This window comes from Columba livia, chromosome 4, assembly GCF_036013475.1.
Source record: "Columba livia isolate bColLiv1 breed racing homer chromosome 4, bColLiv1.pat.W.v2, whole genome shotgun sequence".
Taxonomy (NCBI): domain Eukaryota; kingdom Metazoa; phylum Chordata; class Aves; order Columbiformes; family Columbidae; genus Columba; species Columba livia.
Window position 1 is genome coordinate 62,990,009 of NC_088605.1, and position 26,627 is coordinate 63,016,635.

The 26,627-nt window shown below is 36.8% G+C and overlaps 1 long non-coding RNA gene across 1 annotated transcript in view; it reads right to left on the reverse strand.

The window, feature by feature from the left end:
* Window positions 1-4,405: 4,405 nt before the first annotated feature.
* LOC110357105 (uncharacterized) overlaps window positions 4,406-26,627 on the reverse strand; it is a 173,273-nt gene continuing 151,051 nt past the window's right edge. Inside the window, exon 6 of the long non-coding RNA XR_010472625.1 lies at window positions 4,406-4,897. This is a non-coding gene — a long non-coding RNA (uncharacterized LOC110357105). The remainder of the gene's footprint in view (window positions 4,898-26,627) is intronic.

Here is a 26,627-nt window from a genome sequence, read left to right on the forward strand (position 1 = left end):
GGAAGAGGTGGAGAGACTAAGGAGCATTAGGGAGAGTGAAAAAGAAATAGACTGGTGGGGTCAGGCTCTTTTGACTCCTAAGGGTGTGCAACAGGAGATGGCAAAGCCTTGTCCCTCCTGCCATAAGGCGGATACAGCAGATCTAATTAATGAGGGGGAATGGAAACAGGTCCCTGATCGGAGAGGTAAAAGAACCCTCTCTCGAACCCCATCACCACCCTTGGTGCCCCTAACAAATAGATATGAGGCCCTGGACCCTGAAAATCAGGCAGAGGATAGCCAAGAAGATCCACCTGGAGAGCCCTCTGGATGGACCTCATCAACAAAAAGAATCGTAACTGCAGCTGTAAGAGGAAAAAAAAAAAGAAGAGTGGTAGTAGTCGGCGACTCTCTTCTGAGGGGAACAGAGGGCCCTATATGTCGCCCAGACCCATCCCACAGGGAGGTCTGCTGCCTTCCTGGGGCCAGGGTGAGGGACATTAATAGAAGACTTCCGGAGCTAATTCAGCCCTCAGACTACTATCCCCTGTTAGTAGTCCAAGCTGGCAGCGAGGACATCAACAGAAGAAGTATCAAGATAATTAAAAAGGACTTTAAAGCACTGGGTCAGTCAGTTCATGGGACGGGAGCACAAGTGATATTTGCCTCAGTTCCTGTGCTAGCTGGGATGGATGAGGAACTAAATAAAGAGAGGAGCAGAAAAGCCCATCTCATCAACAGGTGGCTTAAGGATTGGTGTCACCGTCAAAATTTTGGGTTTTTTGACCATGGGCCAAGCTTCGTGGTACCCAGTCTCCTCAAATCAGATGGGCTTCATCCTTCTAGGGGGAGCAAGAGGACTATAGCCCATAAGTTGGCAGGGCTGATCAGGAGGGCTTTAAACTAGGTTTGAAGGGGGAAGGGATTGAAACTGGGCTCTCCAAAAATCAGCCTACGGATGGAAAGCCCAAATTAAGAGGGAAATCAGCAGCCCACTTGAAGTGCATGTACACTAATGCACGCAGTATGGGCAACAAACAAGAGGAGCTGGAAGCCATCGTGCAGCAGGAAAGCTATGACATAGTTGCCATCACAGAAACATGGTGGGATGACTCATATGACTGGAGTGCTGCTATGTGTGGCTACAAGCTCTTCAGAAAAGATAGGCAGGGTAGGAGAGGTGGAGGGGTGGCTTTATATGTTAGAGAGTCACTCGACTCTGTTAAACTTGAGGTCAGCAGTGACAAGGTTGAGTGCCTGTGGACCAGAGTCAGGGGGAAGTCCAACAAGGCTGACATCCTCGTGGGTGTCTGTTACAGACCACCCAACCAGGACGATGAAGGAGATGAATTATTCTACAAGCAGCTGGCAGATGTCTCAAAATCGACGGCCCTTGTTCTTGTGGGTGACTTTAACCTGCCAGATATCTGCTGGGAGCTCAATACTGCACAGAAGAGGCAGTCTAGGAAGTTCCTAGAGTGTATAGAGGACAATTTCCTTCATCAGCTGGTAAATGAGCCCACCAGGGGCAAGACCCCGCTAGACCTACTGTTTACAAACAGAGAAGGGCTGGTGGGAGATGTGGTGGTTGGAGGCCGCCTGGGGCATAGCGACCATGAAATAATAGAATTTTCAATACTCAGAGATGCAGGGAGAACCATTAACAAAACCTCTACGCTGGACTTCCGGAGGGCAGATTTTTGCCTATTCAGAAGTCTAGTTCAGAGCATACCCTGGGAAACAATGCTTAAAAACAAGGGGGCCCAGGAGGGTTGGACATTCTTCAAGCAGGTGGTTTTGAGTGCACAGGAACAGGCTATACCAGTGTGCCGAAAGGCTAGCCGGCGGGGAAGACAACCGGCTTGGCTAAACAGGGAGATTTTGAATGAAATCAGAAATAAAAAGAGACTTTACCGACTGTGGAAAAAAGGGCTGGCTACTTATGAAGAATTTATGGAAATAGCTAGATCATGCAGAAAAAAGATCAGGGAAACAAAAGTGCAATTTGAAGTTAACTTGGCCAATTCTGTCAGGGATAATAAAAAGTCCTTCTTCAAATATGTTAATAACAAAAGGAAGGGCAAGGAAAACCTCCATTCTCTGTTGGACTATGAAGGAAATATAGTTAACAAAGATGAGGAGAAAGCTGAGGTACTTAATACCTACTTTGCCTCAGTTTTTACCAGTAATACAGGTGGCCCTCAGGACAACTCATCTCTGGAGGTGGTTGGCAGAGATAGGAAGCCAAATAGGCCCCTTGTATTCCAGGAGGACATAGTTGGTGATTTACTGAGCCATCTGGATCCTCACAAGTCTATGGGACCAGATGGGATCCATCCTAGGGTGATGAGGGAGCTAGCAGAAGAACTTGCCAAGCCGCTCTCCATCATCTTCCAACAGTCCTGGCTCACTGGGGAGGTCCCATATGATTGGAAATTGGCCAACGTTACCCCAGTCCACAAAAAGGGCTGCAGAGCTGACCCTGGCAACTACAGGCCTGTCAGCCTGACCTCGGTGCCTGGCAGGGTTATGGAGCAGATCATCCTGAATGGAATCACACAGCACCTTCAGGATGGACAAGCGATCAGACCCAGCCAGCATGGGTTTAGGAGGGGCAGGTCCTGTCTGACCAACCTGATCTCCTTCTATGGTCAGGTGACTCACCTGGTGGATGAGGGGAAAGCTGTGGATGTGGTCTATCTGGACTTCAGCAAGGCCTTTGACACTGTCTCCCATAATATACTCTTGCAAAAGCTGGTAGCCCATGGCTTGGACAAGTGTACTCTACGCTGGGTTAAGAACTGGCTGGAGGGCCGGGCCCAGAGAGTGCTGGTGAATGGGGCTGCATCCAGCTGGCGGCCAGTCACTAGTGGTGTTCCCCAGGGGTCAGTGTTGGGTCCAGTCCTGTTTAACATCTTTATTGATGATTTAGACGAGGGGATTGAGACCATCATCAGCAAATTTGCTGATGACACCAAGTTGGGAGGGAGTGTCGACCTGCTGGAAGGCAGGAGGGCTCTGCAGAGGGATCTGGATAGACTGGAAAAATGGTCTGATTCCAATGGGATGAAGTTCAATAAGGCCAAATGCCGGGTGCTGCACTTTGGTCACAACAACCCCCTGCAGCGCTACAGGCTGGGCGCAGAGTGGCTGGAGAGCAGTCAGACAGAAAGGGACCTGGGGGTGCTAATTGACAGGAAGCTCAACATGAGCCAACAGTGTGCCCAGGTGGCCAAGAAGGCCAACGGTATCCTGTCCTGTATCAAAAACAGCGTGGTCAGCAGGACAAGGGAAGTGATCCTTCCCCTGTACTCTGCATTGGTGAGGCCACACCTGGAGTATTGTGTTCAGTTCTGGGCCCCTCAGTTCAGGAAAGACATTGAAGTGCTGGAGCGGGTCCAGAGAAGAGCAACACGACTGGTGAAGGGACTTGAACATAAGACCTATGAGGAGAGGCTGAGGGAGCTGGGGTTGTTTAGTCTAGAGAAGAGGAGGCTTAGAGGTGACCTCATCACTCTCTATAACTACCTGAAGGGAAGTTATAGCCAGGTGGGGATTGGTCTCTTCTCCCAGGCAGTTAGCAATAGGACAAGGGGGCATGGGCTTAAACTCTACCAGGGGAAATTTAGGCTGGATATTAGGAAGAAATTCTTTACAGAGAGAGTGATCAGGCATTGGAATGGCCTGCCCAGGGAGGTAGTGGACTCGCCGTCCCTGGAGGTTTTTAAACTGAGATTGGACATGGCACTTAGTGCCATGATCTAGTAAACGGACTAGAGTTGGACCAAGGGTTGGACTCGATGATCTCTGAGGTCTCTTCCAACCCAGTCGATTCTGTGATTCTGTGATTCTGTGATTCTGTGAAAAGTTGAGAGTTCTGAAGTTAATACATTATGGAAGCCAGTGTAAAGTTTGTATGTGGTCAGGGTCAGATTCATGTCTAGATTTAACCAGAAAACCATTTTCCAAACCCTTTTTTGTTTTCCAGAGAAATGCTATACATTTTAGATAATAACACACATCGGTATGTTTGCTTGTTATCATCTCTGTTCATATGCATCTGTGTCTTGCATTATCTTGCTTTGGACATTTACAGAGCTGGAAACTTTCTATTAGAAATATATCAAAACTTTCAGCAATGATATTATTCACTAGACATAAAACTAATGCTATAGGGAGGAAAATGCTTATCTTTTAATTGTAGTTTACAGAAAACAGAAGAAACGAGCACTGCTGTCTAATACATGTGTCCAACTTCAGTACTGTGGCCACTGCTCCTCAGTGATCACACAAGATGGTAACTTGCATGATCTTTAATCTAGAAACACAAATCATGAACAAGTCTACTGAAGACACCAGAGAGTGAGTTCTGATCATGGTCAGACTCTCTATTCAGATGTAATTATAATACAAAATGAAACATACTGAGATTTCTTAATGAGCTTATTATACTAACATTTCTAATTTAAAATATATTTAGTTAAAACAATCTAAAATATATTATCAAAATGTTGCAGTAGCTTCTGCTGAGCTGGTACTGTGTTACACAGTGAAGCTAGGCACACACACATATTCTTGTTTGAATTTAACACATCTCATGCCATGTGCAAAAAGAATTGATCAACTAAAAAAGCTCCTCATTCCATACTCCTGGACTCTCATACAGATCTAAGGAAACTAAATAGACCCCTTGCACTCCCAGCATGGACAGACAGAGACTCTCACCCTCACAGGGTTAAAAAAAAACAACAACAACATAGGAAAGGAGGACAGAAAGTAGCAGGGTGAACAAAAGACCACATAAAATCCTAAAATTGCCTAGAAGAAATAGTTTCTGAAACACTTGGTCCTTACCTGAGTCAGTGAAGATAATCTTTCCAAAGTAAGTTAGCTGCCTCCATTCACTGTACAGACTTTACTGAAAGAAAAGCAATAAGGGGAGTAAACCATCACTGAGAAATTAAATCTCTCCAATGATTTTAAACGTATCAAGAAATCTGAATATAAGATATTATCCTTGATTAATATTTATACTAATTCCTGCAGTCATGCTTGACTGCTATGACTTCTCTTAATCATTTGCTTGAAGTAGCAGAAATGTCCTACCAATCGAAATTCCCCAGCTGACATTTGTTCATCATAACCTAAGAATTCTGTGTCTGAGAAGCTCCATTAATGTAATTTAGTCATCAACAATAAACTTCCAGGTTTTAATGTGTTGTAATAATTTCTTTTAATTTTTCAATCTATTTTAAAATAATTTTAGAATAAACCTCAAATTCAGTCATGACTTTAATCATTATTTGCTTCACCGTTATGTTTAAATTATTATTTGTGTATGGTTGCAACCATTATGCTAAACATTTGGAATCAGTGTGACAGGATTAAAAACTGCTGTTGCTCTTGCCATTATGAAAAGTGATTTTTAGGAAAAATATTTTTTTTAAAAAGTCAATAAATTTACACAAGCTTATCCTAATTTTACATGCAAAAGAGTTACCCATGTTTTAATATTTTTAGAGAACATTCATTACATAGAAAGCAGTTTCAGTTGGAAGGGACCTACAATGATAATCTACTCCCACTGCCCGATCACTTCAGGGCTGACCAAAAGTTAAGGGAGATCGGCACCTCTCTTTCTACCTCCCCTCCTCAGGAAGCTGTGGAGACCAATGAGGTCACCCTTCAGCCTCCTTTTCTCTAAATTAGACAAACCCAAGTCCTCAGCCACTCCTCACACACCATTTCTTCCAGCCCTTTCACCAGCTTTGTTGCCCTACTCTGAACATATTCAAGTACCTTAATGTACTCAGATGCTGCTTTTAACTGCACTTTGTTGATCTTTCTTTTCAAGCTTCCCATTTTGCTTAATCGTAGCCCAAAAGAAAAACTAGTGAGCTGACAAAAAAAATCAAATGCACAAATATAAGATTAGTAATAACATAACAGTCTGCATTTTACAGCTGGAAAATAAATGGATTATGAGTGAGCAATAAACTGCTCCTGCAGGAAATGAGTTGTCATAATAGTATGTATTAGTAAGAATATCACAGGTTATATGAGTACTGTACTTCAGAAAATAAATTAACAAACTAGATTTTTTTTCAGGAATATAAGCAAAATGATAAAAGCTGTATGTTTTTTAATCACTTATGAAGAACCACTGAAGAATTTTTGTTTGTTTGGTCTAGAAAAACAGAGCATCAAAGGAGAACCTGCAACAATTTTCCACCATTAAGTTGTTCTCTATGGCAGCTGGAAGAAAATAAAAAGTGCTTTCTAGGTACAATTAAAAAAGAAAAAAAAAAATCCTTAGTCTGCCATTAGCATTAGTCTTGCTTGGTTGGGGGTTGGTCTAGATGATCTTTAAGGTCCTTTCTAACCCAAACTATTCTATAATTCTATGATTAAGAATATATTCTGACTGTAATTGAGTTAGGCATTAAAGCAAGTGATCCTTATTTAAAGGTGCGAAGAACAGACTGGACACACATTTGGTAAGGTTAGGGTTATGGTTAGAAATAAATTATGAATAATTTATGATTAATAATTTTGCAGAGTGGGATGATGGGTGTTCTTGCCATCTACTGCCATGGTTTGTATGATTGTGACAAAGCTTAACCAAAAAAAAAAAAAAAGAAGTAACACACAGAACATAAAACATGGTGCATTTTCCACCTGCAAGAGAAGAAGGAAAATAGGTAAAATTGCTCTGAAATCTGTAAAAGATGACAAAATTCTTTTGAAATGGTCTTCTGGTTTTCCATTGCACCAAATTATATATATTGTTAGATCATGGAGTCTGGAGTCTGGCTATCAAGGACAGGGTATAGCTTGCTATGGTAACCATTATTCACATTAAAAAAAAAATAATCTTCTTATGCTTATCTGTATTTATTAGCACATTAATGATGCCTTTAAAATGTGATAAGTGTATGTGTTACCCATATTTCTTTTAATACAGCTGTTAATAATTTTTTAATAAATATTTTTTGTAACCTATCTGCACACATTGAGAAAATATCTCTCCTCCCCTTGAAAAAATATTAAACTCCCATTATTACAAATTTTTTGTGAAGTTTTTCAAGACCACTGGGCAATACACTGTACATGTTTGGTGCAAGATTATTTCAGACTGAAAAGCCATATAATGTTCAGATTCTGAACATTCAGACATAATAACCAGAGAAAGGTTCACATGCAATTTAAGGGAAATCACCTGAAAATAAAATCAGCTGTCAACTTCATTAAAGATTACTGGCACAGTCATCCAAATATGCAATGGCATTGACTCCTATACAGTAAACGAGGCATGCAAAGAAACACATCTCTGTGAAATAAAACACAAGTTCTTTCGCTACAATTTTCTGTTACACCATTAAAATATCAGCTGCAATAAAATAAAACAGTACTAAGAAAGGATAACGCAGAATCACAGATGGGCTGAAGTTGGAAGGGACCTGGTCCACCCTCCTTGCTTAAATGAGGGTCAACTACAGTAGGTGGCTCAGGATCGTGTCCAGTTAAGTTTTGAATCCCCCAGGATGGAGACTCTACAACCTCCCTGGGAAACTGGCTCCAGTGTTTGACCACCTTCACAGGAGAAGTTCTTTTCTTATGTTTAAATGGTTTTATATTTCAGTTTGTAGCCTTTGCCCCTTGGCATTTCACTGGACACCACCAAGAAGAGTCTGACTCCATCCTCTTGGCACTTGTAAGGGTGATAAATGAGACGTGATTTTACATGCCAAACATTTACATAGAAAGAAATATGTGGGTATATTAACCTAGGAACTGATCTTTATTATATTAATACATCTCCATCAAAAAACTCGCAAGACATACAGAGAGAACACTGTGGCAAGCAAACAGTATTATTATTCCCATTTACAATGGAGACACACATCAGTTAAATGACCTAGGCAGTTAATGTATCATCTGTTTAGCAAAGATGCAATAAACCACAGCCAAGTGTTGCTCTTAAACATCTTTTCTACCTAGTGGCTTTATTGAAGACCTTTCTGAAGGCACTTGTAGAACCTTTATCAACCACAATGCACCAGACCAAATCCTTATGCTTCCCTCCATGCATCCAAAAAGCAGCATAAATCCACTAAATCTGTTTGCCCAAATGTACAAGCTACCTAATTTATTCTACTCATCTTTGACAGTTTTTCCTTCCATGAATTGTAACTTCACCACTATCCCCAATCTCTGAGTATGAAGAAAAACTGTTTACTATGAAAGTTAACAAAAAGACATTAAATATCAATTCCTTCACTTACCAAGCTCAACAAGGTGAAAATATACACACTAGAATCATAAACTGCCTCTTTTGCCATCCCACTTGCCAATTATTTATCATCCATTACCTCACCCACCTGACAAAGCGTACAGTGAAGTTTCATGTTTTACTGACATTTGAAAATATGGGAAATAGCACCAGAAATATTTAGTCCTGCTATTGAAATTAAATGACAAGACATGTTGATTATTCTACTCATTTGACTTTGCAATTCTAATACTTATGTGGTTTGCTTCTTTTAACATGTACACAAAATATTTCCTTTTGCATGGTTAGAATACAGCAGTGGCCTCTGTCCACAGAAATTGTGGAATTCATAAAATCTAACTTTGAGAATCCAATACAAAAAATATCCAAATGCAAGAGAATTTTAGCAGCTTATTTTCTTCTGTTTGTAAATGCAGGAACATACCACTCCCCATTTACAACTGGATCTCTCTTTTATGGTTCTCTTCACATCTGTGACAGTTAGTAACAGACACATTAATTAAAGTTTAATATTATGAATCAGCAGGTGCAACTACAATATATAATAATCTGAGTGCCTGCATTAATCACTGCAAGTTTAATGAAAATGCAGTGTGTAGGCTTTTTGTTTCATGTTTCATGTATTTTACATTTTCAAGAGGGGCAAATAGCTCATCTTCACCATCAGTAATGGCATTAAAAAGAAAAAAATACGTTAAAATCATGTTAGAGGGCATACCAAGATGTGGGGCTAGAACACTGTGTGTGTCTGTGCAATCTCTTTTCCACACAGCATGGTAGTAACAGCTCGAGAGATTAATAGCATGGACTTCAACCATAAGAAGCTAGAGAATTTGTCTAGCCTCCCCATAGATTTTGCTTACCAGTCATACTACCATAATTAAGCTTAAAACATTTGCATCTACTGCATTTATATAATTTTTCTGAGATATATATAAACAGGACTAAAAATACACCGCAGTTACAATTTTTAACTCTAGGTAGCTGAAGTAAATCCATATCACAATACCAGGAATTTTATTACTTCACCAACTTTGCAAAACTATCAAGCTGCCTTGGTGAAAGAACTTCAGGATCTGTATTTGGCTAACACATGTTAAAATGCCATTTGTATTCTAAGCATGGACTTTCACCAGAGAGACAAAAAGAGCCATCTCCAAATGCCAACTGGGACAATCAAGAACCATCAGCAACCTGCAGATACTCCAATCACTGAAGCTATTGACAGGATAATTGGATCCTAATTACTTCTAGAACTAGAATAACTTTCTGTAGCTTAAAATGAAAAAGCTAATACTTTTAAAAAGAAAAAAAATCTAGATATAATTAGGAAATTGTTCAATTTTATTCATAACCTATTCATATAGTCTCTGTCTATCCCAGGCCCTCATACATATATATGAAATACTCCTACAAAGAATATAACTGAACATTTAGAAAAATAAGGCAGATTACCTCATGAAAGTGGGCCTGTGAGATGAGACATGAATCACGATTCTAACAAATAGAAGCACAAAATCATTCTGGTTGGAAAAGACCTTTGAGATCATTGAATCCAACCATTAACTTAGCACTGTCAAGTCCACCTCTAAACCATGTCACTAAGATCCTCATCTACACATCTTTTTAACACCTCCAGGGATGGTGACTCCACCAGTTCCTGGGCAGCCTGTTCCAATGCCTGAAAACCCTTTCTCTGAAGATTTTTTTCCCTAATATCCAATATGAACCTCCCCTGGCAAAACTTGAGGCTGTTTCCTCTTGTCCTGCCACTTGTTACCTAGGAAAAGATACCCACAGTTGAAGGCATCTTTTTTTCCCAGAAGAACTTGCAAAAAAAAGGTACTCAATTGTCGAAAGGAATAAGAGGCCCAAAAGAAAGATACACCATTAAGAACCACGATAGTTCTGAATATGAGTAAGGCACATGCCCTGTTTCAAGCCACTAAATGGTTTATACTGCTTTAAACTGGAATGAGGAAAGGAAGTTTCTCCCAAAGCATGGTGGCTGTCAGGTCTTAGGTCTATGAAATACCATCTCTTCAGAGTAATCAGAACTGACAGATGGTTAGTAAGGAATGCTTTGAGTAAGGGTAAGCTCTTCATTAATAATAATTTCTCAGTTTTTAAGTTCTGATGGAAGCCATGCGATGGTTGAATAAGCAAGACAGTTCACAAAGATTCTTGAGGAATAATGGTCACCATAAAAGAACCAACAAGTGTATTTCTCAGAAACAGTGACAAAGTATTTTGATTTATGGAGTATAAAAAGACAGAAAGATGAGCACAGAATTGGATTGAGTCATATATACAAGTGAATAAATGAAATGTAAGACCTTGTGAACAAAAACAAGTTGTCTGCCCATGACAAAAAGCACAGAACTTTTTCTTACTTCTGAAGAATAATGCATTTTTATAACTCTCACAAACAAACTGATTGAGGTGCTTATTCCTCTAGCTGTTGCTCTTGATGTTGCTACTGCATTCATCCCTGAGCCTCATTTTTTTTTGCTCTGCAGAAAAAAAGCACCAACCTAACGTTGTTTTCTGCTCTCATCCCCGATCAAAATAAAATCTCTTTGCAGCTTTCTGTTTCTAAGCATATAGTGCCATCTATATTCTCAGAATGTTTTCACAGTCTCTGCATGAAAACAATTACTCTGCCAGTCCTAAAAGCTCAGCACTTTTAAATGCATTCTTTATTACCCAGATCTTAAAATAACACATACACAAGGATTTTCTAAAGTGACAACTGATTAGGGCTGTTTTGCTTTATGGGACGCTAATTTGAGGATTCTTCAATATCCTTCAGTGACAAAAAGCATTAAGCAGCTTCCTTCTTGAAATTAAGACTTTTTAAGACACTTCAGGACTAACACAAACTAGAACATTTTACATTTTTAACCAATACTTGTGTGTTTTCTTTGTATAAATTCTAACTACTAGTAATTAAATAATATAGGAACTATCTGGAGATTCAAAGTAGAGTCTGTAGAACCTGCTCCCATTCTGTATTCAACAGTAACAGGGTTGGGAAGATCAACGTTGCTTCAGAACTTTGGACAAGAAATGAACACAGGGAAGAAAAGGTCTCCTTTTGAAGCTGACAATAGGTACTACCCTGTGAGTTCAAGTTTCACTGGAAAATAGGAGTTTCACAGATCAGGTCAGGTTGCTGGAGCTAAAACAGCACTGAGGCTCCAGAAGCTCAGCTCTGTGCTCAAAAGAAGAAAACAGGCCTGGAGACCACACTCGTACATGTGATTTGCAAAGAAGCATGCTTCAATCTACAAAACACACAAAACTGGAGAAGCAGCTAAGCTCCTTTCTTAAAAGTGCTTTGGAAGTTCCTTCAAGCCTTTTTCATTTGGACAGTCTTCCATTAAAGCTTTGTATCCTGGCAAAGATCAGTGATAGAAATAATGCACAAAAGGAGTGCTGAGACTCTACTTTCCTAAGACCAGTAGCAGGCTGAATAAACCCAGAAGGCAGGAGATCCTTTACCACTTCAGCTGAATCACTCTATGTATGAAAAACAGGTATAAAGATAAATGAAACATGGCACAAGAAGCCTTCTCTACATGCAACAGTAGTAGTAATAGTAGTGTTAAATACAATAACACTACTATTACTATCACTTTTACTTCTCTCTTAGGTAGATATACCCAGGCATATGAGCACAGATAAGCTAGTCTCCTTGAAAAGATGTGTTGATTGATACTCTTATCTTAGAAAGCATTTTGCCACCTGACTGCAGAATTCCTTGACAGTGGTTAGAGACTTCTTCCTTTAAGGCACTTCAGCTTCTACTTTAAACAACTGACTGAACATTTTGTAAATGATACAAGCCAATGCCTTAATAATGTACTTGACAAAGTACAATCTTGGAAATGTGCAAGAACACAATTATAGATGTGCCATAATCAGTAACAGCAAAAATATGAATCAAATTCAAACCAAGTATTAAGCTTGCTCACAATTCTGTTTTCAGTTTTCCAAATCACCTGATTAAAGTACCACAAAAATAAATTAGTGATGAGAAAAAGCTCATTAGATCATATTGTACATCTCCTTGGTAATATGAAATTGCTCTCTACAGCAAATATCTGAGTACTTTGTTCCAAATGACGAAAGAATAAGAGGTGCTACCAATCTACTGCTAAAGAAAAAAAACTTCTATTGAAACTTTATTAAGAGTTGTGTCCTTATATTCCATCTAAATTTTCCTTTGCCCAATTTAATCCTATTTTGCACGTCTCCTCAGACCAGTCTTTACGTCCTGCTTTATGAGTGGCATTTACCTCAAGCAAGTGGTTTTCATTATCCTCTCTTACTGGATTGAAAATTGAATAATTAAGCACACAGTTTGGTGGGGGGGGGAGGTTGGGTTTAGTATTTTCGTTTTTGTTTGTTTGTTTGTTTTTGTTTTTGTTTTTGTTTGGGTTTTGGTTTTGTTGTTGTTGTTGTTGTTTGATTGATTGTTTTTCCTTTCATTTTTAAGGCACAGATGGATCTACAGTAAGTACTCTGAAATTGCAAATAGACATTTTCTAATTATGCTAACATTTTAGTGGATGCCAAATGGTGAATTTGGTATTACAACTTCCCAATAAAATTTCTTAAGTTAGCATTTGACTTTTTTGTGATCATGTCACACTGGTAACTCAGAGTCATCTTGATCCACTCCTTTCTTTTTCTAAGATACTTGCTGCATTCAGTCAAGCTGTAGGATTGTTATCTGATCTTCCTGCATGTTATTAATTATTCTTTTCATTAGAACTAATTTTTTAGGCTTGAATAATACTGAGATCAGACTAACAGGCATGCAGTTACCAAGATCTCATTGTCTGTTTCACAGATGTAAAAAGTTTACTAACATGTAACAACATGGGCTGTATTCTCACAGCTTAGGTTTTTCAGGTTTTTTAAACAGCTTTTATATTTACAATTAAAATACAGATCACATTATGATCACAATGTAAGGTTAGCATATTTTTATAATGGCCATATGAATCATATACATAATCAAATTATATTTTTATAATTAGCATATAATTACATTTTTGCATAAATTTCCACTGGTTGCAAACCATTTACTGAATTAGTAGTTGAATTTTAATGATCATCCAATAAAACTCCCAGATTTTATTACTCATCCTATTTTCCCCCTATAGAAGCTTGGCTAGAGGAACCGATTTTATTTCCTTGAAGCAGAAATATTTTCCCCATGAGAACTGCTTTTTTAAAATATGGCAATATGATTAAACTGCTTTTAAAAAGAACAATCAGTCTGTGACTCTCCTTATGGCAAAGGGTTTTCCCTTTTGTATCTTCAAACTGAAAGTCAACTCAAATGGGTCTTTGGCAATGATCCTATTAATAAGTCTCCATCAGCAATCACCTGATCCCTGTGAGATGAAATTTAGCCTCAGACCTCCAGAAGGGTGTGTCTAATCCCTTGCGAAGATTTTGTCTCATAACTGGACATCAAAGTCAAAGACAGTAACAGAATTTTATATCGATCAAGTCTTTTACCTGTCCTTCATTAAAGAGTTTGCCCTTGGTCTCAAGCACTGGTTGAGAGCGTCTTTTATCTTATTTTTTCATGTAACATTTTTGAGTATGATTGGAATAAGAGCTCTATAATGGCAAGACATTGAGGGTAAGAATGCACTGGCCAGAAAACACAACAAAAATACAACAAGGTGAGAGGCAACACAGTACTCTGAATAGTGTAAAGAAAGATAACTAAAAAAAACTTCAACTCATGGAAATATCAGCAGTACTGATGGATCACTTAAATCTTACAGTCATATAAATGAAGTATAGGAGACAAACAGCAGTTCTTACAGCACCATTGCAAAACTCACCTCACAGTGCAAGACTTCTAGCTATCTTTCTTACTCTGATTATTTCTGTATTCCTATTTGGCATGCAGTTATGATAACAGTGGCGTCTTGAAAGTAACTAAGAGACTTCTGTGAACTCTGTAAAAGAGTAGATCTGCATTATGGGGTCAGTTTCTTTGAACACTGTAATTCTACTGGAAAGAATCGTGCCCCTATATCTTCAGTCTGGCCTACTCTTTCCCATGTCCTGAAATATAAAGTATCTTCTATTGTATCACACAACATTGTATGTCATTTTACCTATGTGGAACTTTGCATACTCACACTGCATTTCTACTTCATGTGTAGTCTGCCTATAACCAAGATTTTTCTGATAAACCAAATCATTGGGCAGTTTTAACTGTCATTCCAAGTAACAGATAAAGAAAGGAAACAAAAAATATATTAGGAAAAAGGAACCTTTTTTCCCTCCCTCAAACATGGAAACTCCATTCTGTATAACACGAAAAGAATGGACGCCACTTAATCCTTTACCAGCATATTCTCCCATAACCTGGGTAAACACTGAAAATATTGCATCACGGAATATGGAAGATCTTTTATCTTGAGAAATCATAACCTGATCCAACTGGAACTAGTTACACAGCTTCTGTCTTAGTGATGATCTCACATCAGAGTACTCGTCTGGAAAAGCCTGCATGACTAACACTCAGCTACAACTCTTATCAGCCATCTTCCAATAATATCATCACTCTGACAATTTCATGTCAGTGTTGCTACATTTGCAGGCTTTACTAAAGCATCAGCTGTAGGAGTTACATGATTTGCAAGGCTCTCAGCTTTTATTTTTAAGCTATGTTTTCAGATCTCAAGATTCATAGACCATAAGACCAGAAGAGACTGCTGTGATCTTTTATGACTCCTGCATAGGATTTCCCTAAATTTATTCAAATTTGACTCTGAGAATAATTTTTGAAGTGGAAATTTCTTATGATAGAGTTTCCATTGCTTCATGATTTCCGTCACAGACTTGAAAAGATTGAGTCCATCTATCCAATTCAAAAATGAGAAAAAAAAATAAAAATGAAGCTATTATTTTGAAAAGCAGAGGGTTTTTTTGAAGCTATTTATATATTTTCATTTTTCATAGAGGACATAATTAGGGAGATTTGATTCGTAATTAGTTACTGTTGCAAATGTTTGGAGTTGAGAATAGTATGCCATTAAAGATTTTAAGCCACACCACATATAACATATACCAATAATAGGTTAGCCTCTGTATATTAATTTTTCTCACTAAAGTATAGCTAAAATGGAATTAAAGAGAATAAAAGTTTTTGAAGTTACATTGTCATATAATCACCCTTCTGCTTTTACGAATTGTTACATTGGCTGTTCTGCTATTAACAAGATACTATTTGATTAGTAGTGAAATTATTACCAGAGAATTGACAGAAGAAAAGAAAGAAATTTCAGACTCATTCAAGGCTTGCATTGACTACTGGCAAGCATGGGATTCAGAAAGAGCATCTTCTTCCTTTTGATGCATAATATAGTTGCTGTATATGTTATATATTATTTTACTTCACTTTCTACTAGTTCCAGAAAAACAGCTGTGACCAGAGTTGGGACATGGTGTGTGCAGACAGACATTTCTATGGAGACATAATAAAATCTTTAGCATCTAAAGACATTAAAGTATCTCACTGGTTTACCTTCCTTCCATGCTAAGGCTGAATCAGTAACTAGATTATATTATTTGAGGTGAACTAAGGGCAGGAAGATAAGACAGAAATAGTTAGGGCTTTTTGTTTTTCCTCTCTAAACTCTGAGTTGGGTCAATCTCAGAGCTTTACCTAGCAGTTCCCAAGATGTTACAATGACCCAGATTGTTGAACATATTCTTGATAACTTCTGATCTCTTATTTAGTCTGAATTATTTTATATAATGCTAGAACTGTTCTTTGACTTGCAACTAGTGTAGCTGCTTGGCTAAATACATGCTCCATGGTTGTTTTGTTTTTTGTTTCCTGGCCCAGTCTCATAATGGAAAAGACTTATTAATACAGGCTGGAGTATTGGTATAATGAGGGTCCTAATATTTTCAATGGTTAGCAAAGAAGAAACTTTCATTGTAATTTGCAATCAGTGTGAACAAAATTTTGATACAAATCACCCTGTTCTGCATAATTAATCAGAAAAGTACAATTGTAGCAGGTTTTCCTTACACCATTGTTTTCACAGAATCACAGAATGGTTGGGGTTGGAAGGAACCTCTGGAGATCATCTAGTCTAACCCACCTCCTAAAGCAAGTTTACCTAGAGCAAATCACACAGGAATGTGTCCAGGTGGGTTTTGAATGTCTCCAGAGAAAGAGACTCCACAACCTCTCCGGGCAGCCTGTTCCAGTGTTCTGCCACACTCAAAGAAAAGGAGTTTTTCCTCATATTCAAATGGAATCTCCTGTGCTTTAGTCTGTGCCCACTGGCCTTCATTCTTTTGTTAGGCACCACTGAAAGGAGTCTGGTCCTGTCCTCTTGACACCCACCCTTGAGATATTTATAAACATTGATGAGGTCCCCTCTCAGCCTTCTCTTTGTCATAGAGTTTGCATCATCGAGTCTGAAAATCCTTTAAAGAACTAATAAAATCTTACTTCAGTGAAAATCCTTAAGATATTTTACCAGATCTAGAAATAAAACTAAGAACTCCAATTCTTTACCTCTGTGTTCTGAGCATTGTCTCAAGTAGACTAACCTGAAGTTAACACTATGTAGGTACATGAAAATTCTCTCCAAGCAGAAGGCAACAGTAGTTTCACCAGAATCCAACAAGGTGCTAGGATTGCACCTTGTGTAATTAAGACAGGGTAAAAAATAATTAGCTGATTTCTGATAATGTTGACCTCTCAAACTCAGAGTTGTAATCACAAGAAACTGCAAAAGCAATACATGTATTATCTCTGTTTATTTTCTAACTACTTAAACTTGAAAAATAGCTACTTATCACACTAGACTTTAATATGTCAGCTCTTTCAACTTTATGCTCTTTAAAAACATACAATTCAAGATTCCAGAACTCATTTCACTCCCCACTTTGACATATAACTTTTTGCAAAAACAGAGAGTATAAAAATTTGAAGGTAATAAGGTGATCAATAAACTCAGGTGTTTCTTCATTGGAGAGAATAGGATGGCTCTCTTCTAATATTTGGAAATTTCAAAAGCTGGTGTTTCGTTAGAAGAAAATAAGTAATTTAAACAAGTAATAATCTATTAGAGAGTAGTAATTGCAATTAATTATGACTTCAATTAATATTTAATAAAGTCCACCGAATTGATGACTGGACCAGGTCTTTTGCACTGTTACTGCAGGAATTTGTTTACAATCACAGTGTTTAGACTATAAGCAGCTCTGTTATTCTAGCTGTTTATTCATAAGGAATTTGTGAAAGTCATGCTCTTCAAGTGTATAATCTAAGGGTACATAATCTAAATTAAAAGTCATATTTAGGCAGAGGGAACAACTTAATACACAAGCCAAGTGAACTATGCAATAACTTCAAATGTCATGTAAATATCAAGAATTATTGACCTTGGCATTCATTCTTAAATACTTTCTATGTGATAATATTTCAGTACAATATTTTGAAAATTATAGCTTCTTAAAGACACAGAACTTCTGACTTTCTTTTCATGTTGCCACTCCACATTTATATCCCATGATAAAAAAATACTAGCCTTCAGATCAAGATCCATATGGATTAAGGAGGACCTTATGCTATAAACCATTATGTAGGTTTATGGAACTTTGGAACTGTGTCTAGTTTATTAAGAAGCAGAAGGAGAGAACATCAATTTCTGTAATTTGCTCCATAGAGTTCTCTATAATATATGTGACACACTTTTTTCAGATATCAAATGTTTGGTTTCTTAGGGAAGTTTTCTCAAAGGAAGAGGTTTTCACACAAATGCTGCTTGTTAACAGAATGCGTGTACAACTTGCTCACACGCATCAATATATACTCTTTCCTAGCCAAAAGAAAAGGATAAGAAATTTCTCCTGTCAGGACAACATATAATATGTTAAATTAAGCATTAATCACAGATAGCCCTAAAGGATGGATGCTACAGAACCATCAGATGCCATCCATTTAATCTTAATGATTTAATAATGAAAGATCTGCACTTCAACAAAATTTCCAACCATATCAATATAATTCATGGTGTTTTCATAGGAGTATCTCAATAGTTAATGTACTTTTAGGACAAGCTTTCATTTATTATATAATACACACAAAATTCCTATTAAAAATAGAAAATTTATAAAAAAATCTGTGGGCCTACCTATGTGAGAAGTAGTTATCCAATTCTCATGTAATTCTGTAATGCATTCTGGAGGTACCAGATGCTCTAATAAATGCAGTCCCAGGAAACTCTAATATACATTCAGGCAAGGACAAATGCTTGTTTCTGAGAATCTTGCTGCTGCTAAAATTACAGGGGTAGTCGATTTGAAATTACTGCCTCTGGGTTGTTTTTTTTGTTGTTGTTGTTTGGTTGGTTTTTTTGTTTGTTTGTTTTAAATTTTCCTTCCCTCCTGAAATTTGATGCAAACATACATGCAAGAAATCTTCTTTAATCACATATGAGATATTTGCATAAATGGTATATGAGGTATTTTACACGGCATTGTGTACTTTATTCCCTAAAATAAGAGGGCTCCACCCCGGCCAATAATTTCAAGTAAAACTGAGTACTATTTTTTGGTTGGTAATGCCTCTTCACAAAATAAAGTGTAAAAAATACCCTTTTTAATGAGCCTCATTTCTCCTGTAGATTATTTCTTTGGACTGGAAGAACTTGTCAGTGACATAATGCTTACATAAATCACTTATTTTGGTCAGGTTTGCTAGTTAAAGATCCTAGTCAGAGTGACAAGAAGACACAGCAGACTTGTACACTACTATTTCAATTTACTAAGTGCATGTCTAATGTTACATTTAGTTCAAAACAGTTTCTGCTCCAGATTGTTAACGTAAACTCTCGAGTTTACAGAACTGAAAAGTTCCTTTTGTCCACTCTATTTACAGCCTGGTTTTATTCTCATGAAATAAAAAAATTCTGGTAGATTCTCACCCCAAACCTCTTTCTTTGCCTTGTAATTGGATTCATGCTGTTCTTTTTTCCCTATAATATTCTATTTAATGTAATTAATATGCATTGGGGGCAAAATTCTCCTTCTCAAAGCACAGGCTCAGTTAAAGGAGAGAATTTTGCCTTGTTCACTGCAATATAACAAAATGTTTTCAGTGTGGTTGGCAATAGCCTGGCATACCAATTATACGAAGTACTGAATAACCTAAAGACAATTTTTAAAAGCTGTGCAACAAAAAGTTTACTTTCTTACTATATTTTCTAGCAAAGAGTTAAATAAAACAATATAAAATCTACATTTTTTCAAATCAATGTATCAGAACAAAGTGCACTGCATGTAATGTACACAGTGTAATACAAAAAAAAATATTTCAAATTAACTCTTAGATATATCTTTATGTTTTAAGTTTTCTAAGTTGTTCTCCCTCAAGTGTCCTACTTCAATTCATTAACCATACAGGGAATTTCAGATTTTCTAATCCAGAAGACTGCTGAGGCATAGCAAAGCTATAAAACCATCTCTGCCTATTAAGTGTGTGAGATCTATTACGGACCCACATATTCTGACTCCATAAGAGAAGTCTCTTACAAATCCACCTCTGACTATATGTAAGATTTGCACTGAAGTTAGAGTTTTAAAAGATCCTAAAGACAGCAAAGTCCCAGTCCCTTCTTCAATGTAATTTCTGACTGGAGAAGGCAAGGGAAGAGGAAAAGAAGTTAGGAGAAAGGGGCATAGGTTAATGTCCAAAACTGAATGCTCATTCAGTACCAGCATTTTCTGATGTACGATGGAGAAGCAGAGGGGAAAGGACATTAAGGCATCTCACAATCTTTCTTCTCACAAGTTTGTGATAGGAGTGACACCTCCTAGAATATAAATCAGCTTATAAAAGAGAATCCTCATATCACTACTCATCAAAACACAGCAAAGCCCCTTAACCTCTTCCAAGAAGAGGCAGCACAAGGTAAAGGATACCTGAAAACCTGGGTTCATTATTCACGTTTTGGTATAAAAGCAAAGCTATGCAGAACCATCCCAAAAGGAGTGTGACAGGTAAGCAAAACACTAAAACTGTGATCGGAACAAGGACCTGGAAAGAGTGGAAAAAAAGTTACAAATACTGTTCCTCTTTTTGGCGGAGAAGTAGAGTTACTATTTGCTTTCTTTAAAATTGTTTCATGGTTGTAAAAAAAATGGAGCACTCAAACATGTATCACAGGTGTCTAATCACTATTGTATTAATACCCAAGCTCTTTCAATCACCTTAGACTTCCAGGGTTGAAACAAAAGGAAATTACTAAGCTTTTGAACTTTGTAACATGTTATTATCTCTAGAAGCTTCTTAGCATAAGAAAGTAAGAACAAGTTTAAAAAATAAAACAAAAAGCTTTTCCAAAATTAAGTTTACTTAGACCAGGAGGTTTGAAGTAAACACCTTTCATCTTGAAGCATGGGTTGAAGGGAAAAAAGAAAACTGGTTATTACTTGCAACAGTTTTCTTCAGCTGGTAAATGCTGATTTACTTAAGTAAAAATGAATCCTCCTGATATGCCTTTCAGCATTCTGAGCTTTAATGATGCCTTGCACAGCAGTGTAATTAACAGTACCAGTGATATATAACAATTCTGTGCTTTTCAGTGGCAGAAACAGAAGGCTAATACCAGATTGCTTGTTAAAGGTACACCCAGTTGCAAAGTACACCAGATGAGATAATCCCCCAGTAGCCACGTAACGAGGTAAAGACATCTGTACAATTATTTCAGAACTTTGAATGTGAAGATTTAGAGTCTTTGGTGATGCTACAGATGTCATTATCATCATCCCCATAGCCATTGTCACTGGAAATATATCAGCTCTCCAATCAGACTGGACTAAGAATGGCTCAAACCTTATTTTTCCTTAAATGTCTTCCCACATAGCTATTCCTCAGTTACTCAAAGCTGTTCAGAATAAGTTAACAGAAGACAAAACATTCTCTTGCTTACGTTTTTCCTTGTAAGAATTGTGCCCCACTGCTTTTTAAGAAAATACTAACTGATCATTCAGTAACAGAAGGAAAAAAAAAAAAAAAGAACAACAACAACAACAATAAAAAAGCCCCACAAACCAAGAACAAACAAACAAACAAAAAAACCAAAACCTACAACAACAAAAAATAACCCAAAAAAATCCACTCAAAATCCATATAGAAAGGTTTATGAAACCTTTTAGAAATTTTTTTTACATCTAGGAATGTGTGTGTATTCTGGGGTTTTTACTTTCTGTGAATATAACATCAATATATTAGCAGGGGGAGAAAAGAATCTAATTCTTGTTAAAAAAAAAATAATAATGGTACTTTACATCAATCTGTCATGGTAAAATAACTTATGCTCACTTTCAGACCTCTTATATTGGCACTCTGATGTAAAGTATTCTCAGTGTAAGTGCAGATTGTGGATATAAAAAGTTTATCCAAGCTGGTACGAAAGTTTTACAAGAATGCATAGAAAGCCAAATGTTATGCAACTAGGAAATGGATTTCCTGAATTACAATTCTGTATTCTGATCTTCTTCACCCAGCGGTGAGGAAGTTTTCAGCTAAATGAAGTTCTAAAACTTTTTTAGTATTTTAAGGAAACTTAACATCATGGTTTAACCCCAGCTGACAACAAAGCACCGTGCAGCCACTCGCTCACTCCCCACTGGTGGGATGTGGAAGAGAATCAGAAGGATAAAAGTAAGAAAGCTCATGGATTGAGATAAAGACAGTTTAACAGGTAAATCAAAAGCAGCACATGCAAGCAAAGAAAAACAAGGGATTCATTCACCATGTCCCACCGGCAGGTGGGTGTTCAGCCATCTCCAAACAAGCAGGGATCCATCATGCCTAACAGTTACTTGGGAAGACAAACATCATGACTTCATGCGTCCCTCCCTTCCTTCTTTCCTCCAAATATATACAGAGCATGATGTCACTTGGTATCAAATACCCAGCTGTCCTGGCTGTGCCCCCTCCCAGTTTCTTGTGCACCTGCAGCCTTCTCTCTGAAAAGCCCTTTACTTTGTACAAACATTCCTTGGCAACAACCAAAACATGAGTGTGTCATCAACATTCTTCTCATACTAAATCCAAAACACAGCTCTATACCAGCTACTAGGAAGAATATTGATTCTATCCCAGCCAAAATCAGGACACTTAAGCAACAAGATCTTTTTGTTAAGAAGCCACTAGGCTCTTTCATGCTCTTAGTGCTGTAAAAAGACAGAAATTAAATTTTGTAGTGCATATTAGATCTGAATTCATGCTGTTGTAAGTAGGAAAAATATTGTTAGATCAGTGTTATCGGGTGTTTAGATTCACATACATCTAAACTGACTGACTCGGATCTAGATCGGTAAATTTTCATGAAGAAACTATTTCAGTTATTCTTCACAACTAGAATACATTGTTATAAATGGTATTATCATAATAACTCTTAAATATAGCCTGTTTCTACAGCTCAGCAAATCATCCACAGTAAATAATGTGATCAACACTTTTCATCCCATTTCAGTTAATGAATTGTCTATGAACAAGTTATTTTCTCTAGTTAACTTAAATGGCATTCATAAGGAATCTGTTTCTCTAAAACATATGATAATTCTACTTACAGATAAAATTCTGCATCTCTAAAAGCTTGATTTTATTTACATTGATGTTGAATGAAATGCCTTCCAAGCAAGACTGGCAAATACTTAAAGTCTGTAGAACAGTCATCAAGCATATCTGAAACATCTGTTTAGCTTGGACATGTAGATGGTATGTTTTCTTTCACAGATTAGAATACTGTGAGTTGGTTCCAGTGTAGATATTCAAATCTAGACTTCATTTGCACTACCTGAAAAGTCACTTCTATATTCAAAGAAAAGTTACTTCTATATTCAAAGCACATGTTTTCACTAGTATGTATAGAAGACCTTTGGACTAGCTGAGGCAGCTAAATAATGCTATCTATCTTTCAGAGGCTGTTTTTTGACCTCAAGCAGAGCACCTGAAATACTTGGAACATTGTTAAGGACATGAAAAGAAATGTAAATACTTATGGTCAGCATGTTAAAGACCAAAATTCAGACTTCTGGTTAACCTGACTCAAGATAGTTATTTAGAAAGATATAATGTACAGATGCATGTATACACATAGGATATATTAAACATCATGCACAATGATGATATAGCATTAGGAATATTACAACATGGCTAATATTTCAACAATGCTCAAAAAATCCTGAGTTAAAAAACAATTAAAAGACTTGCTCTTCGTAATGCAAAAGTGGCAACGATACTGAAACTTGAGAAAAAATGGTTTTCATCCCCCACTTCAAATAGATGAAATTTTAATTGATTTTTATTTATATTTTTAATCAAAAATATATTGGTCAGTTCTTTTAATAGAACAGAGGCAATGTAATTTCAAAAATATTTGACCTTTTTTTTTCCTTTTTAAGCAGTAGAAAGTCAAAAGTAAATGTCGAAACCTTCTCTTATATTCTGCAGAGTATTCAGAAATGTCTGCTTTAAGACATTTCTCACTGACTGGTTTTGAATAAATGTGTACATACACTTCAACAAAACAGGATTCTTTGTATGTTACAATGAAAAACTAGTTTTCCAATTAAGAATATTAGAGTGCATAGAAATCTTATTTTGCTTTTAATAGCCATTTTACAAAACAACATAATTAAGAGCATGACTCATGAACCATGTTTTCTTTTACACTCTGAGGGAAAAAATATACTAACCCAAACAAAGTAAAACATCAGTCTTTGAGATGTGAAGATCCTTTTCTAATAAGAACTCCTTTTAAGAACGTTTTTCTCTGACATTTTGATATTTACGTATTTCCAGTTGATTTTTTTTTTTTTTCCTAAGAAAACTTTTTTTCTTTTAAAGACCTAGATCTCTGCAACCATGGGACCAAGCCAAAGCAGCTGAATGCACAGGATTCAAAGAAGAAACTTATTGCAAGGCATAATCTAGAAAGTGGCATTTTGGAAATTTATTCCACAAATTTCATCATAAAATAGAAGAGCGAAAAACTGATGGAAACGAGTAATTCAAGTAAAACACACAGCTGTATTAGAGGGTATTAAAAGGGAATTAAGAATTTGGGTTTGTTATATATATATATATATATATATAAGATTTTTAAATTAACTAGGGCAAGGCTCCACCAGAACTTCATATGAGATTTAAATAATCAGTAGGGAATCTGCTTCAGTACTGTGCTGCCAGGTGCCAGACACTGAATTTATCTGTCCAGTTTCCAAACTAGCATAGTAATAACATTGATAATGCAAATGTTTCCCACCGATGCCCCTTCAGAAACCTTAATTTTCATATTCAACTACTGCAAACTATCTGAATCAAAGTTTAGTTTAATGTGAGTGACATGCCTGGGATATAAAACTATTAGACACTCATTAGAAATGTTCTGTTCTTGATTGTCTGGGTGAAGATGTACATTTTATTAACTAAATAGCTGCAAATTGGTTTATGATTGTATTGTACAAAAAATATAAGAAACTTCATAGAGTCAAATTCCTGAAATATGTAGAAAGGTGAGAAAACAATGCATACCTTAAAAAGAAAAGAAAGAATTTGTTAAAAAGCATGGTTCTAATGAAGAAAACTGTTGAAACATTAATAAATTCAATCAGGACATACTCTTCAGATGACCAGTTGCCAAAAAGTAGCAACAGGGAAAGAAACCGAGTATTAAGTATCTAAATTTCTTCACTGGAGAGCTTATGAAAGGAATTGCAGAACAGGGAATAAAGGTTCCTTGAAAGGTTAAGAAGTAAAAGTGTCTGCTGTTATTTACATCAGATTATTTTCATTAGTGTTAAGCTGCAACACTGCATATAACACAAATCAATTTACATTGTTTTAAAAGAAATAATAACTAAAAGATTTGGCATACAATGTGGATTAACAGAATGGACCTGCCTTAAATCAGCTAACAATAAAAAGAACAGCTGGACAAAATATTTTCTCAACCATATTTTCTAGGCAGTGCTTGACTATTTACCTACTACCTCTAGCCTTTCTCAAAGGTCTCTTATTTCCAGAGTCTTTCTGCCAAAACATTCACATTTCCTTTATTTATTTTTTCCCCTCCTTCAAGTTTTTTCCTTTCCTTTAGCTTTCTTATTCCTTCATTCATAGGATTTTCTCTTGAAAGACGTCTGTGGAATAAAAAGACTGACAGTACTTCTAACTCTCACTTGCGCAGGCCCACACTCACCAGCTAAATGTAATGAGACTGTTTCATAGGGTTAAAATTAAGCACCAGTTTGAGATTGACTCAAGCTTTTTCTTTATAGGGGTATGAGGAAGGCATCTCTTTCAATTGCCAGTGTCATGAGCAATCATGTTGTAAATTTACAGGCTTTCATTTTATAAACCATTGTGTACCCTTGCCCAGTACTAACTACTTCTTTGACTGTTTCAGGACTTAATTCACAAGATATTTAAAAACAGTAACTCTACCTTAAATTTACTTAATTCAGGTGAGTACTTGTTGGAGGTGAAATGAGAAGTAGACTGGAGAATGAAGCCTCTTCCTATCACCTGAGGCAGAGTTGGCTGAGGTTGCTGGAGTTTCATGCAATTTCACTATTATTATTTAACTTAGGCTAAACCCTGTGTGACCATAGTATAACAAAGGAAAAACTAGAAATAAGTGAAGGGGATAAACAGCTGATTTAAAATTGATTGAAGAAAGTATCCTGCTTTTAAGAAAGCACACTGTAACATGGTCTCCTAAAGGCAGTAGAAAGACTGAAGTGGCTATATCAACCTCTTTATCAGGAATGTATGTTTTCACAATAATAAGAAAGACCTGTGAATATTTATAATAGCAAAACCTGAGAGCCTATACAAAAAAAATTTAAAATAATGCAAGCTTTATCAACTCAAAAGTACTGCAAAATTCAGATGAGCTAACTAAAAAAAATATACTGGCAGAACATTTTAAATAACTAAGTAAGGTCCTTCATAAATGTAGGGGTTTGTTTTTTGTTTTTTTTTTTAGGGGTGGAGAAGGAAGAACAACAACAATTTGTTTGCTTCTATGAAATACTCAAGTCTCTACCTAAGTCTGATACCCACCCTACAGTTTTATTCTTTTTGAATTTCCTCCCATCTCCTATACTCTCTTCTCATCTGTGTTCATAATATTTTGACAGAATTTTCTCATCTATGGTAAATTTCAGTTCACAGGAAAAAAAAAAAAAATATAGAGAGAGCTTCATTGTATCAGTGTTTCGGTATATGTAGAGGAGTGTTTCTTCCTAAAGTATTTTCAAAACAGAATCCATGTAT